The sequence below is a fragment of the Xyrauchen texanus genome, chromosome 34 (genome assembly GCF_025860055.1).
Source record: "Xyrauchen texanus isolate HMW12.3.18 chromosome 34, RBS_HiC_50CHRs, whole genome shotgun sequence".
Lineage (NCBI taxonomy): Eukaryota > Metazoa > Chordata > Actinopteri > Cypriniformes > Catostomidae > Xyrauchen > Xyrauchen texanus.
In genome coordinates, this window is record NC_068309.1 from 4,982,232 (window position 1) to 4,998,825 (window position 16,594).

The 16,594-nt window shown below is 39.3% G+C and overlaps 1 pseudogene; it reads right to left on the reverse strand.

Moving 5' to 3' along the window:
- The window catches only part of LOC127627810 (potassium channel subfamily T member 1-like), a 31,506-nt pseudogene extending 18,872 nt beyond the window's left edge, over positions 1 to 12,634 (reverse strand).
- Between the last annotated feature and the right edge of the window lie 3,960 nt (positions 12,635 to 16,594).

Sequence of the window (16,594 nt, forward strand, 5' to 3'; positions counted from 1 at the left end):
ATTAAAATCATCACTATATTCACGATACTGTTTTTGGGAGGGCGGGAACGGGTCTAGATTCCACATACCCGGCCCCTAATCAGGCTAATCAAGCCTCAGAGAGGGATAAAGGCCGACTGGAAGCTGCAGTGTGAGAGACAGAGATTTACAGACAGTTGTCTGACACCTTTGTGTTTTTGTCTTTTTTTTCAGTTTTATATTAAACTATTATTTATATAGTCAAGCTGGTTCTCTCCTCCTTTCCTTTCCTTTAACCCCTTTACACTGGTGCCGAAATCCGGGAAGGAGGAGGGATGCGCCGTAGTAGAGCCCTCGCCACTACCATCCCCCCCAATGGAGCAGCCACGGCCATCCGCCGGAGGATGGAGGAGCCCAGCCGCCTGGAAGCAGAGGAACCATCCACCAACCGTGTGGGGAGGAGGGGCTCCCAACCAACTGCCTGGAGTGGTTTCCACTGCCAGGGGCGGGGGAGACCCCTACTGTTCACCAAAAATATGGCGGGGCATTCCGTCAGCCAGTGGCCGGAGGTCTGAATCCGATCCATCCGGGGAGGTGCAGCTGTCGTCCATTAGAGGGTGGAAGAGTGGCCGAGGACCAAGTTAAGGTGTATCGGAGAACCGGCAAGCAAGTGTTTTTTTTTCTCTCTGTCTCCTCTCTCTCTCATACTGCTGCTCTATGTTTGCCTTTCCCTCTCTTTTTAAAATGTTTTTGTTCATTTGGCACCATCGCCATTATGGCGTGTAGGTGCCACACTTTTTTTTTGTGTTTCCCTCCCCTTGTCCCCTCCCTCATCCAGGTAGATGGGATGACCTACCGACAGACGCTGCAGAAGGCACCTCTCCCCAGGGAATGAGGGATGGGGGTATACGTCGAGCCAGGGGCTCCCCGGCCTGAGAGAACGAGGGAGGAATGTGGCAGGGCGGAGGGTGGGGCTGGGTCATGATCCCGCACACCCGGCCCCTAATCAGGCTAATAAGCCCTAGAGAGGGATAAAGGCCGACTGGAGACCGCAGTGCGACAGAGAGAGATTTACGGACAGCTGTCCGACACCTGTGTGTGTGTTTGTCTTTTTGGTTAAGTTCTTCATTAAACTATTATTTATATAATCAAGACGGTTCTCGCCTCCTCCTTTCCATTAATCACTTTACACTGATGAATCGATGTATCGCCCAGCCCTATTAGATACCGTGAATATTATATGTAGATTAGAGACCTTGCAAAAGTTCTCTCTGGACAGAAAGAAGATTCTGAACCCACCAAACATACACACTTACCTGTGTATGTGGGTGAGCATAGAATTCATTGAGAAAGTCCATGAGCAGGTCAATTTTGAGAGTGCTCACACACAAGACCACGTGCCTCTCAGTCTGAGCCCGATGTCGGCTGTAGTTTCCCCCAGACTTCTGCCTTTCCACCCACAGATATATCAACTCCTCAAACTACACTCAGAGAAGAGGATAAGAGGGAAAATCGAGAGAAAGAAAGAGGATGAATAAAAAGTCACTTGGTAATATGTTGAGTAAGAGACAGCAGGACATATTTAAACAAATGGTTCAGAATGGAATAATAGCTCACTACTTTCAGAATATTGCCATGTAAAAGGGTGTTTCTTCAACTTCTGGCACTTTCTTGTTCAGGGGGTTTATTTTTATTAAAATGAACAGATTTTTGTTACATGAAGTCCTCATTTAAACTGATCTGGAAACTTTTTACCAGGCCTTCATCATTCATTTTTGGTACTTTTCAAATGACTTTTATTTAAAGATTTTACTCTTTTTGCCTTGTCCCAGATCTTCAGTATTAAGATATGAAAATCTATTAAAAATATAAATTTTTACATGTTTAAAACTATGATCATCTAAGCAATGAGTGAAATGTTAATAATTGTTGTGAGCAAAGGATTTCTATACATTTTTTAAATGTAGTTTTAAAATGACAGTTTTGATCTAATTTCCACCATACTAAACAATTTAGCTGTTAATAAAGTTTTTTCAAAGGTTTGTGTACTTGGTAACCAAGTCGATACAAATTTGAGAAGAGCATGCTTGAGATTAAATGTGATGTTGGATGAAAAACGAAGAAGATTAAGGTAAATATCACTTGTGAGCAGAATATTTTTATTTGGCATCATTTCCAATTGAGTTGTAATTTCGCCAAATTTGTCATGGTACACAAGCAGAAAGGAGGACCCAAGCACAGGAAATTTGTGACAATAAAACACTTTTATTAAACAACTGAAACAAACAGGCAACACAAATCTCACAAGGGAGAGGAAACAAAAAAACAAACCAGAATAAAATACAATAACTAGAACTGACCAGAAACAGGAACAGGATTAGGACTAGGACTGGGTCTGGGACTGGGACTGGGACTGGGACTGGGACTGGGACTGGCGAACATACTGACAACTCATAAAACAAATCAACAAACAGAAGAGGAAAGAGGGCATGATATATAGAACCAAACACATGAGGAACAGGTGTAGACAATCAACATGAGGACTAAAGGAGGAGGTGTGGCATGAGGAAACAAGCAGGAAGGGTTAGGAGAGTGCATGGCAGACAGAAAACAAAAGAGAGCCATGCGCTCAAACACAAGACAGACACATTGTCTCGTTTGGAAGGCTGCGTCCTCCGGAGGTCACATTTGTCAACCGAATACATCATCGAGGCTGTTTCAGAAAAGCGAGTAGGACACTTCTTTGAATGCAACATTCTTTCATGGGAATTTGGAGGATGCATGAGGTGTATCCTTCATGGGCACTCACAACCCACAATTGTTTGCTTCAACAGAAATGTCTAAAAAAAATTAACAACACCAATTTGCCCATAAATAACACAAGGAATGTTAACTCCCAAGTTGGTGCACCTCAGTACCTCAAAGCACTAAAAGATCAAAGCGTTAAAGAGTGTCGTGCTGTCATAGCAATCATGTTACATTCCGTTTCCGTTTGTCCTACGAAGGCCGTCTCGTTTAAACGAGGCTTTTTAAAGGAGGACGCTTGGTATACTGCAACCTTCAAAGGACACGTCCTATCTAGCATGCAGCTTTCGAAACGAGACACAGCCAAACACATAAACAGACAACAGAAAGGAGAGGGCTGTCTGACCTTGTCAGACGTGACAATATTATGCACGATGTGTGAAAATATATGAGTATTTAGGATATATAAAATGTTAGCTCAGGACGCCTCGCTAGGGAGGTGTTTCAGGCACGTCCAGCTGGGAGGAGGCCTGGGAAGACATAGGACTAGGTGGAGAGATTATATCTCCAGACTGGCCTAGGAACGCCTCGGGGTCCCCCAGTCAGAGCTGGTTAATGTGGCTCGGGATAGTTAAGTTTGGGGCCCCCTGCTGGAGCTGCTGCCCCTCGACCCGACTTTGGATAAGCGGTTGAAGATGGATGGAAAATGTTAGCTATGAAATTAGCCTTAGCAAGACTAAAATGAGTCAGACATTTGATTTCAAAAACATAAAAAATTTCCACATTTCCATCAGCACCATTCCCACCACAGAATTCTATTAAACACAATACAGAATTTGAAATGTTCTGACTTTTAGAAAAAATTATACATAAATCTTCTGTGATGCATGTTGGACATTGTAAGCAGATAAATAATAATAAATAGAATTGTGACATTTTGAAAAATGTTTTAACGAGACTTTATTTAATAGAAGTCCACAGTGCTAAAAAACAAAGTGCCTGAAGTTGAAGAAACTCCCTTGAACTGATGAACTGCTTTGTTACTATTAAAAAGTAGTATGTGAAACAGTACGCAATATGCCATGATGCACTTTTTAAACAGTAGTATGCTATATTATTGCCTATGCTAAATAAACTCATTACATTGCATGTTTAAGTCATTATCATCTCACAAAATTTACAAAATATTGCATATATACTACATACTATTTACTACAGAAACAGTAATAATAGTGTGGTAGTATGCTATGTTGACCATAGAGCAAGGCTGCATGGAATAGCATACTTTCATACTATTATTTTTTCTGCTGTATGTACATATGGCAAATATAGTAAGAGCAGTATGCTAATATGCTGTTCCAAACTCAACCATAGTCAATTCTAAATGAGTCGAAACAGGTGACTACATTTGAATTCTCCCACCTGTAGGGGCAGCACTACCAGAGCCACACAGATCATCACCACCACCAGCAACTGAGATGGCCAAATCTGAGGCGTCACATCACCAAAGCCCACCGTCGAGAAAGTTACAATGCAAAAATACAAAGCGTTAAAGAGAGACAGGCTACTCTTACCAGCCCGTTCTAAATGCTGGATACCACACGTGCTAAGAGAGAAAGAAAAAGAAAGACTTCATTGTAGGTGAGGAGTGATAGAAAAGAAGCATTACAACAATTATAGTAAAAGAGATTTTTACCCTGTGAAAACGAGACATAAAAGAGTGCAGATAAGAATGAGAACTTGGTTAAACATGGCGGAGTGTGTTCTCTGAATCACCCTGTGCAGATCATTCTGTAACACACAAACACATAGTCAGTAGAAAGGCTTGGAAGTCACTGGATTGACAATGGTCTGCATTTATTTGGGATTTGTTGACACTCACGATCATACTCTCCAGTGCACACTTGGCGAGCCAGCAGTTGAGGAACACAGGTATAAACAGGTTTCTGAGAGGAGGCCAGAAGATCTGACACACAGTATAGATCAAAAGGTAAATTATTAACTCATTGTCATTGCCAATTATCTATGCATATCAGTGTAGCCCAGCTAGGGTTAATTATATTCTTCTAAATGCATGTTTCTTAGTATGTAAAGGTAAATATGTTTCTGACATTCATGGGTAAAACTGTCATAAATGCTATATGGTCATATAATTGTGTAGCATTTCACTTGTACTAATATTATAGAGATTATGGTATATGGTACACAAACGTGGTTTTGACCAGCATGTATGTTATTTTAATTTTGATTAGTCATTGGTTGACTAGGCACTGAGAGTTCTGATTGGGACTAAAGGAGGGGAGGGATGGAAGAGACAGATTGGAAAGTGATGTCAGATTTTAGTTTACTCCTCGGGCCTTAAGGAACGTTAATCCATTTGTTTAATTTGTTATACTCTGACTAAGAGTTTACACAGACTTGCATAAGTTGCTGCTGCTAGACGCGCTGTAATCTCCCTGTCGTTTTCGGAGATTGACAGACTTTTACGTGCGGCTGGACTAGAGTTATTAATCATACAGAAAGTAAGACTACGGGATGGAGGAAATCCCCTCGTGATACAGAATTCCTCTGGCATCGCAGGATTCATCGTCTTTCGGCAGACAGCTGGTGAGACTGCAGACACACAATTCATTCCTAACGTGATGGGTGGATAGCATGTGTTGACATGGGATAACACAGGTACACTTGTTTTATTTTGCTCGTTCGAGTGAAGAGGTCATTTGTGGGTTTTAACGGCCACACCGCTCCCAAGCAACGACTCGAGCTTGCAACAGGTTTGCTGTATTGAAACTAAGAGTGTGTGTGGGCCCACATTATTTATTTGTTGTCTAGTTTATTCACGTGATGCACATTGAGTGCATTATACATTTTGATTTCTGTTGTTATAGTAACATACCTTAAAAGAACATTTCATTACTGTGTTTAATCTGTACAAATTGAGTACTGATATTTCAGTATCAGGTGTTTTGGAATTTAGAATCTGAGAAGATAAAAATTTGATTTTGGGTGAAAGAAAATACACAAAGGACATTTGGAGATTTTGTTTAATTCTTCCACTATTTACAATATTTAATTTCTTTAATCTTATTTTCTGTTAAATAAAATTACTTGTTAACTGATAAGAATTCAGCTTTTTTGTGATTTACATTTAGTTTATTCAGAAAGACTATCATATAAAATGATCAGTTAAGTTAAAATGATCAGAGAGGAAAGGGGCACATTATTAGAACCCGGTGCTCCGCCAATTAAAGGAGAGGGTAGGGGCCTACATCAGTCAATATCAGATGTAGGAAGAATTTTAGATGATCTTAAAATGTGAGCCTGGTCTCATGACAAACATGACTGTGGCAAAATTTTAGCAAAATGATATGACGTGGTTCATTACACGTATCACGGCAGTTTCAAGGTGAATTGTCCATTGAGTCGCACTAAAACGAGTCAAATTTTATCCCATACAGATGAGGTTTTTAAGCTTAATGCTCTTTTGAGTTTTAAGTTAACAAAACCTACCACCCTACCCCAAATCTTAAACCTAAACCTAAGCCTGTCGCAATTATTAAATAATTGTTTTATTTGTGATAACTATCAGTGATATTGTGCAATTCAAATTCCAATTACATTGAAATGTCCAAATAAGGGAATTTTATGTTTGTGGAGGGGCGTGGATGAACCAACCTATATAATAATAATCAAAACAAGCAAGTACAACCCCTCATTATTTAAACCATGATCAATATAAACATGCAAATGCTTCACACTGCAAATCCCAGCCCCCACCCCCCCAATGTTCACGCAAAATCTACACCCTTGTGTTTGTGTTTCATTCATTTGAACTCTGAGCATTATTGAGCCGCACCACGGACATCAACTCCTTTGACTCTGTCAACGTCAGCTCCTGTCCTTCTCAAGCGCTCTGATGCACGCGCCATCAGCAGAGGCTAACGCCAAACTCCCACGAAAACTAATTGATTAATTGATTGTGAAAGCAGAGCGCTCCGGTTTCATTTGAAGGCCTGGGTATACTTTGTTTATGCACTACTTAATCATAGTTTCTGTAGTGCCTCTAGTGGCCATTTCACTAGGAAACTTCTGTGATAGGTACAACAAGCCACTTAGCATTATTTAGCAAACATTTAGGTATTGCAACATGGTTCTAGTAGACCAGACTGGAAAATGTACCTTACCGTAATGATAAACGGGACAGTATTCAACATCTCCAGTAGGAAAGACACCTGAAACATCTGCTCCCAAATATTACCCTGGAAAAACAGGTCCACACAGGCACAATCTGACCCAATTCAATGCGACCTGCATAATGTTTTCTTAAAAAGAAATAGGGTCTCTAATGTTGTCTTTATAGCTTATATACACTTACCTTGTAGCTGAGGTACATTAGCAACATAGCCTCCATGAAACTTATGGATGCTACAATCACCTGAGAAAAATATATAAACAGGTAAGAACATAAACAGTAAAAGCAGGTAAATAAAATGTTCTCTGAATGTTTATTATTTGTTTTGTTTTTCTTTTTGTTTGACTCACCTGAATGGCCCAAATGGGTAATTTTCTGTCTACCCAGAATATCAGCTCCCTGCGAGATTGAGAGAGATTACACCCAAGCAAGTGTGTGAAAACATTCATATATAACTGGAAATAAACAGTACATTCAGTGATGTTGATCACTTGTCTCACCAGTTGATTTCATTGGTCTGTGAGGTGCTGTTGCAGTTGATGCTGTAGAGAGAGGAGAATGAGGGTGAGGGTCACTTAATGTGACACTTCTCTAATTTTCTTAAAATACATGTAATCGCTTGTCTAGCACCAGTAGGAATGAGTCACAACTGTGCTTTTTTATTGATAACACACACACACAAACTAAGAGACATTTCTTACCATGTGTTGTGGGGCTGGGATGGATTTTCTGTCATTACTCGTACAATGTAAAGAACACATGTCAAAAGCTTCAGGCAGAAGTTAAATATTCGGATCCTTAAACCTATATTGTAGCATCCGCATTAAGATGTCATAAAATGGGCATAAAAAAAATCAAATAAACATTTTTGCAGAAAATAAATATGTATTGTACAAGAATTGAGGCTCTTTAGATTATAGAGTAGAGTTCAAGGAATATTCTGTGTTCCACACATGCTGTTGATTGAGAGTAACTTTTATTGAACCCGGAATATTCCTTTAAAAAGTTTCAATGCTACTTACTGGATCTCTGGTTTTTGATGAAGAAGAGTTTAAGCCTCTCTTTTAACGTGTTCTCATCAACATAAAACTCCACATGAACCCTGTAGAAAAATAAATGACATGTCTATCAACCTCGAATAAATAATTGTAATTTAATGGATAGATCGATGACACTTCCTTTTCTGCCATAAAAATGTTAAATATAACTTTACAAATCAAAACATCATGTGGACACTGGACACTATAACCTTACGAGCTGCTTACAACTGTAGACTATCTTAACATACTGGAAGAATGTCAGATAAGTAGACACAGGTGAAAGAATAAGATGAAGAGAAAGTGAGAGTCCAAGAGAAAGAATACATTTATTTTATCATGAAAGATATACACTCACCTAAAGGATTATTAGGAACACCTGTTCAATTTCTCATTAATGCAAATATCTAATCAACCAATCACATGGCAGTTGCTTCAATGCATTTAGGGGTGTGGTCCTGGTCAAGACAATCTCCTGAACTCCAAACTGAATGTCAGAATGGGAAAGAAAGGTGATTTAAGCAATTTTGAGCGTGGCATGGTTGTTGGTGCCAGACGGGCCAGGCTGAGTATTTCACAATCTGCTCAGTTACTGGGATTTTCACACACAACCATTTCTAGGGTTTACAAAGAATGGTGTGAAAAGGGAAAAACATCCAGTATGCGGCAGTCCTGTGGGCGAAAATGCCTTGTTGATGCTAGAGGTCAGAGGAGAATGGGCCGACTGATTCAAGCTGATAGAAGAGCAACTTTGCCTGAAATAACCACTCGCTACAACCGAGGTATGCAGCAAAGCATTTGTGAAGCCACAACATGCACAACCTTGAGGCGGATGGGCTACAACAGCAGAAGACCCCACCGGTACCACTCATCTCCACTACAAATAGGAAAAAGAGGCTACAGTTTGCAAGAGCTCACCAAAATTGGACAGTTGAAGACTGGAAAAATGTTGCCTGGTCTCATGAGTCTCGATTTCTGTTGAGACATTCAGATGGTAGAGTCAGAATTTGGCGTAAACAGAATGAGAACATGGATCCATCATGCCTTGTTACCACTGTGCAGGCTGGTGGTGGTGGTGTAATGGTGTGGGGGATGTTTTTTGGCACACTTTAGGCCCCTTAGTGCCAATTGGGCATCGTTTAAATGCCACGGCCTACCTGAGCATTGTTTCTGACCATGTCCATCCCTTTATGGCCACCATGTACCCATCCTCTGATGGCTACTTCCAGCAGGATAATGCACCATGTCACAAAGCTCGAATCATTTCAAATTGGTTTCTTGAACATGACAATGAGTTCACTGTACTAAAATGGCCCCCACAGTCACCAGATCTCAACCCAATATAGCATCTTTGGGATGTGGTGGAACGGGAGCTTCGTGCCCTGGATGTGCATCCCACAAATCTCCATCAACTGCAAGATGCTATCCTATCAATATGGGCCAACATTTCTAAAGAATGCTTTCAGCACCTTGTTGAATCAATGCCACGTAGAATTAAGGCAGTTCTGAAGGCGAAAGGGGGTCAAACACAGTATTAGTATGGTGTTCCTAATAATCCTTTAGGTGAGTGTACATTAGAGTATATTTACATTTATGCATTTGGCAGACACTTTTATCCAAAGCGACAGAGCCCTTATTACAGGGACAATCCCTCTGGCACAACCTGGAGTTAAGTGCCTTGCTCAAGGACACAATGGTGGTGGCCGGTTTTAATGCCGGTAGAAATGGCATCATACCAATCCGTGCTAACGTGCCATTAAATGCACGTGTGACTTTTCCCATGAACAGGGACATGAAACTGGTATTTGCAATCTTGGCACATAAGGACCCTCTCTATCTCTGTCCTCCACCATGTTTTACTCTGTTTACACAGTTCAGGACTAAGAGCAATTCTCTATATTTCAATCCCAGATAGTTACACTAGAAATTTGATGTGTCTGCCAGTTCCCATGGAGACCACAGGACCAGTGCTTTTATTTGCCCTCATAAAGTTAAACAGAACCATTAACATTACGAACAACACATGTCAACATGTACAAAATATTGTGCTTATATTTGTTAGCTATTTTGTGTGTGATATCAGTTAACCTTATAAGGGTAATATAGGTTACTAATAACAAGGAATTAACTTCATCTTTGTGAAGGATGCATGAATCAAGCCTAGTACAAGATTATCCTGGAAGAAAACTTGCTTCCTTGTGCTCTGACAGTGTTCCCCAATTCTGATCAAGGTGTGGATGGAGGACCACCGGATCAAGACCCTGTCATGGCCAGCCCAATCTCCAGACCCGAACCCCATTGAAAACCTCTGGAATGTGATCAAGAGGAAGATGGATGGCCACAAGCCATCAAACAATGCCAAGCTTTTTTCAAAATAAAATTGTGCCAGGAGTGGCATAAAGTCACCCAACAGCAATGTGAAAGACTGGCAGAGAGCATGCCAAGACACATGAAAGCTGTGATTGAAAATCAGGGTTATTCCACCAAATATTGATTTCTGAACTCTTCCTAAGTTAAAACATTAGTATTGTTTAAAAATGTATATGAACTTGTTTTCTTTGCATTATTCAAAGTCTGAAAACACGCCATCTATTTTGTTATTTTGACTAGTTGCAGTGGGCTGTACGTGTGTGTGTGTGTGTGTGTGTGTGTGTGTGTGTGTGTGTATTTGAGTGTTTCTCAACTATGTGCAACTTCATTTCCTTGAGGTTGATTTTGATCAAAACAACAGATTTTTTTTTCTTCTTTTTGTTATATAAGGATCTCAATACAACTGAATTTGAAACCTTTTACCAGGCCTTCTTCATTTATTTTTGGTACTTTTTTAATGCTTGTATAAATTTGATTGTTTTAGCTTTGTCCCAGGCCAGGGCTCCAGACTAACTTTTTTCACTAGGAGCACAGTGGCCCCCAACTGAAAATTTTAGGGGCACAACCAGAAAATTTAGGGGCACACACCGTAAATCAACATGCTAACCAAATATTCACATTTCTACTAATTTCCACTGTACTATTAATAGATACTTTGATATTAGATGCAGAAATGACAATGTGCTGTTTCAAATTCACATTTTATTGTGCACTTTTATAGACGCAACAACAAGGTAAACCAACAGCACCATTGCTGTCATGGCAGTACAAATATATATAAAAAAAATATACCATAGATACATTCAGAAAAAGTGCTTAGTAACAAGTTACGGAGCATCTTTGATCATTGTGTAAGTCTTCCCCTTCAGAGTATCTGCAATTACTCCAACAAATTGTGCGCATGCTGTATCGTTGTTGTATGTTTCGTTAATTTTAAATTTTTGAAGGTCGAGCTGGCTTTTGAATTTGGTGAAGGGTAGTTCCTCCTTAGCAACGAAGTAGGCCGTGTTAAATTTCAACATCATCTCTGCCTCATCTGCGCTCTGATTTACAGCCTCTTGTCTTCTAAAAGCAACCGGCAGTGGCCTTGCTTTTTGATTTATGAACATATCACGGCATACTCTGTGCTTAAGGCTGAGACTATGTTTAACTAAAGCATTGCGTTTAAACTGCGAAGTGCCTGCACTGTCGGCAAACTTTGTGTTTCCCGCATTTTTGGGGTAGCGACTGCAGTTCATGGAGTTCGTCTCCTTACAATACTTCAGCCAGCTGAAATCTCGAACCCACTCTTCCCGAAAATGGTGGGTTCGGGACTTTTTCGCAACACAAACCTCAGACACATCATCAGACTGTGGCACTGGCACACTAGCCGCAGGTCGGAAGAACGAGTCAATAGTTCGCTTCATTGCTCAGATGCGCATAGAAGGTTGTGATATTTTGTCTGTCTCCCACAGATGTTTACGCGCGGTCGATTATAGACCCTCCCCCTCCACGCATTAGCCAGTTACAGTGGCCATTCCCTATTCTTCTCACACTCATCACATTCCGGATTCATTAACGCGCAACTTCCACGTTTATCTTGTAAAAAAAAAGATAAACATGTGCGACTGGATGTAAAATTCAGTCGCACACACTCAAATTTTGGTCGCAAAATGCCCTGCAGGCCCAGACTTTCAATATGAAAATCCATTATAAAAAAATTAAATACATAAAATAAACACAAATTAGACTATGATAATCTAAACAAAGTGTAAAATATATATATTTTTTTTAATTATTTACTGTGTGAAAATTATTATAATTATTATTATTTTAAATTGTGTCCCACAATTGTGGCATAATTTCCACCACATTTAAAAAAGTGACATACACTTTCTGTGATGCATGTATGTATTCTGATGGAGATTGCTACTACACAAATAATAAAAACAAAATATTGAGACTGTAATTTTTTTTTTTACAGAGACTAGTAGAAAATCCACAGTGCTAAAAGTGCTCAAAATTGAAGAAACACCCATAAGTTTCCTGCAGACAAATTAAATACAAATATTTAATGATGTCTATCAATTAATATGAGGTGAAAATACCCATTAACAGTTGTAACGTAAAACTATAATGTGGGAATTAATAGCATCGACATGTGACTAGTAAAGGCTCTCATCAGCATTAGAAATCCACTACAGCTGTTTTTAACGAAACAAGCAACCCAAAAGGCTGCCGTAACTTTTCTAGGTGTATCCTACCTCTGCCCAGCATCACTACCAAAAGAGTCCAGCCTCCAGTTGACCAACGCTGGGTTATCCCAGGATGGCACGGCATTGTTCTGTTCCATAACAAAGAAAACCCTGAGGGTTTCTAGACAAGGACGTGAGGTCTGGGCTGAGTGGATTGTTATGAAAGTACATAATCTACAGCGGTATGATTCAAAATAACCCACCCACACACTCGATTGCAGGCACGCAAGCATGCAGGTCACTGCCAGAGTGCTGCAGACTTCCTGTCTATCAGTTTTGAGTGGCACATGTATGTACATTATATTAGATTTGAATATTAGTTTTACTAGCATCTTTGTGTAAAATATATACAACATAAGAGGCTGTCTGTTGCATGATAACATGTACAACAGCTGTAGAACAGGTCAAACCTACCATCAGATGTGTGCAATTCTATTACTGCACAATGTTTATCAAACATATTGTATACCGCATGATGGTTGCCAAGGCAACGTACCTAAAGCCTTATAAAATAAACAGTGATGCCGTTAGTCTTTACACAAAAGTCACGAAAAAAGTGTCACATGAGTGCATGCAGGGTTATTATTATGTGTTAGAATTGTTTGCAAAGGGATTCGTGAAGACAAGGAACATTAAACTCAACCGTTTAAAAAGATAATGGGAAAGTTTTAAGGCAAATGAGCAGGTTCTTTTTTCCTTTTTCCTCCTTTTCACCTATCTGCAATACACAGTCTCTCTCCCTCCTGTTCTCAAGCAATTACAGATAATAATAACCTGCACAAGAGGCTATTTCAGTCTAACTGGAGAGAGGTGCCCACATACACGTTAACGAAAAATACTTTTTTCTAGAACATTCAAAACTTGGCGGTATTATAAAACAGAGGTACTTCACAGCTTATGAATATATTCTATCTATCTATCTATCTATCTATCTATCTATCTATCTATCTATCTATCTATCTACCTGTTTGTCTGTCTGTCCGTCCGCTCCATCCATCCATCCATCCATCTATTTGCTTGTCTGTCTGTCTGTCTGTCTGTCTGTCTGTCTTTCTATCTATCTATCTATCTATCTATCTATCTATCTATCTATCTATCTATCTATCTATCTGTCTGTCTGTCTGTCTGTCTATCTATCTAACTGTCTGTCTGTCTGTCCATCCATCTATCTTTCTGCCTGTCTGTCTATCTTTCTGTCTGTCTGTCTATCTATCCGTCCGTCTATCTTTCTGCCTGTCTGTCTGTCTGTCTGTCTGTCTGTCTATCTATCTATCTATCTATCTATCTATCTATCTATCCCCACTATGATGCTGAAAGCCAAAATATTAAATGCCATGGATCAATATTTACTGAGTAATCCATTATTTTGTAGGGTGGTGTTACAGTAAAGGGACTATTAATAATAAATAAATAAATAAATAAATAATAAAATAATAACCTTAGAAAGGTTGCAGCTTTACTCATTGAAAATAGGTCAAATGGATCCACTGGAGCCCATATCTCTGGGATTTAAATATATAGGGTCGTAATAATGAAGATACAAAAAGTAACCTTTATTCTGAACCTAAAAGGAGATTAAGATATATTTCATACTTCCAGAGTTATAGGGCCTCCAATTTTGGAAAAGAAACAAAAAAAGTGTTTTGATTTTTCCATATTTGGACTCCAACCTGTAGATTTGCTTAAAAAAAAAATCATAGGCTGAAATTTTAATTTTGACCCCATTTACAAAATAATGGATCACTCTGTAAAAATGTATCCATGGAATTTAATATTTTGACTCATCATTTATGTTTATCTTTCACCATTATAAAAAAATAATAAAAAACAAAAATTCGAGCCAGGGACCATTGGTGGAGTTGTCTGGGAATGACCATCTCATCTGCCAGTTATCAATGGTGACCCCAAATTTGGGAGTCCCAAAACTTTGCATTGTGTGCTGTAAAGGCCTGGTGAATTGTTTGCTGTACATTGAACTTAACGTCCTTTGTGCGTCCATTTAAAAAAGTTACTCAGAGGTCCTTAGAGGACAAAAATGTCTGCGTTTAAAACTGCCATAATAACATTATATAATAATATTATTTTCCACTTTATTTTCCAATTAGTTAATTTTTCAACCAAGCATGTATTTGCTCCATAGGCTAAACATGAGGAAAATGGTGGCATCTAAAATTATAAAAGTAAATTTTTAACCCAGGGCGCCGTAATGAAAGCATAATATCATAGAATTCATAATTTTATACTTTAATGGCACTGGGATCAAATATTGTAGTTTTGATGGGTTTCAATGGGGACATTTTTGTCCTGAAGGACCTGAGTGTAACTATTTTGTGTACACAGTGTATTATAGATGTATTAAAGGAACTGAGATGGAAATATCAAATTTCCCCCAAAAAATACATGGTAAAATGTATGCAGTTGGCATCAACACCAAAATGATTGAAAAAAGACTCCAACACCAAGTATTTGACTGACAGACACACACACACACACACACACACACACACACACACACACACACACACACACACACACACACACACACACACACACAATGTGAAAATGTACAGTTGTTTGCCTTATGGAGCTATTTGTACTTGATGTGGTGTCAGTCTTTTTGAATAACATTTTGACGAATTAAGCCAGTTACTTTAGCAGTTAATACTTGAATCACGTGTTTATGTTACCTGACAAAAACATTTTACAGTGTATATTTTTATATGCAAATTTTCTCTTATTATTTGAGATAAAAGAGGCAGCTTTTTATTTTTTTGGCTATAATCGGCTTTACCTGAGGCGCACGGAGCTCACGCCACAGCGTCTTCAGGTGCGTACACACTGCCAGCGACATCGCGCGCGACAGCGACTCAATACCATTCATTTTCAATGCGAGCACAGCGACTTCCGGCGACACGAGCTGTCGCGACCGTTGGCGCTAGATGTGGGCGTGTCCAGCGACGCGACAAAGTTGAGAAAAGTTCAACTTTGGAGCGACTAACGGAAGCGACAGCCAATAGGAGAGAAGACGGGAGAGCTCACTTGATCCTCCTCTCTCTCTCAGCTCAGTAACGGAAAGATGGATGAAAGGCTAATTCTTGCTGTTAGAAATGTTCCGGTGCTCTATGATATGTCTCTTCCCACGTACAAGGACATTTTTAAGAAAAATACTGCGTGGAAAGGTGTATCTGAGATCGCGGGGATTTTATGGACCCAGACAGACCGGCATTTGCATTTTCGCCGCAGATAAACAGCCGCTATGGCAAACAGCACGCCTTGTTTCTCATTCTTCTTTGATTTAAAGCATTTTATGTACTGATTCCATTTATATTTAGTCTTTTCCCTCCAAAATGTTTGTTTTTAGTGGCAAGAAAAGAGATTCGCTGTCAACAGCAATGGAATGGCATCCGTGAATGTCATTTATAAACGTTACTAGGCAACCAGTAGTGGGAACGCCCACTAGCTACTTCACCGCCAGCCACTGGCGACCTGCAGCGATAAAGTCGCTGGCAGTGTGTACGCACCTGACGAGGCAGCCCCTCAGGCATCGCGCGCTTTATGATTTAAAAAAATCCGTTAACGGCCCTCAATCTCCACATCAGGTAGATTGATGAAAACGTTGAGGTAAAAAAAATAGTTATAATTAAGTAATAGTTATCAAAAAACCAAGCGATGATCAAAACATAATGTGACATGAAATTGTTTGAAGTTAATTTTTTAAAAGCATTAGGCTATTTCTCTACTTATTATTATTTTTTTTTTATTTAATTAAGAGACAACTGAAAAAGGATCAGTTTCTCTGGATTTACTATTTATATGTAAGTGTTTGAGTAAAACTGACATTTTTGTTTTATTCTATATAGTACTGACACAATTTTTTCCCTAATTCCAAATAAAAATATTGTCATTTAGAGCATTTATTTGCAGAAAATGACAACTGGTCAAAATAACAAAAAAGATGCAGTGTTATCAGACCTCAAATAATGCAAAGAAAACAAGTTCATATTCTTTTTTAAACAACACAATACTAATGTTTTAACTTAGGAAGAGTTCAGTCCTTC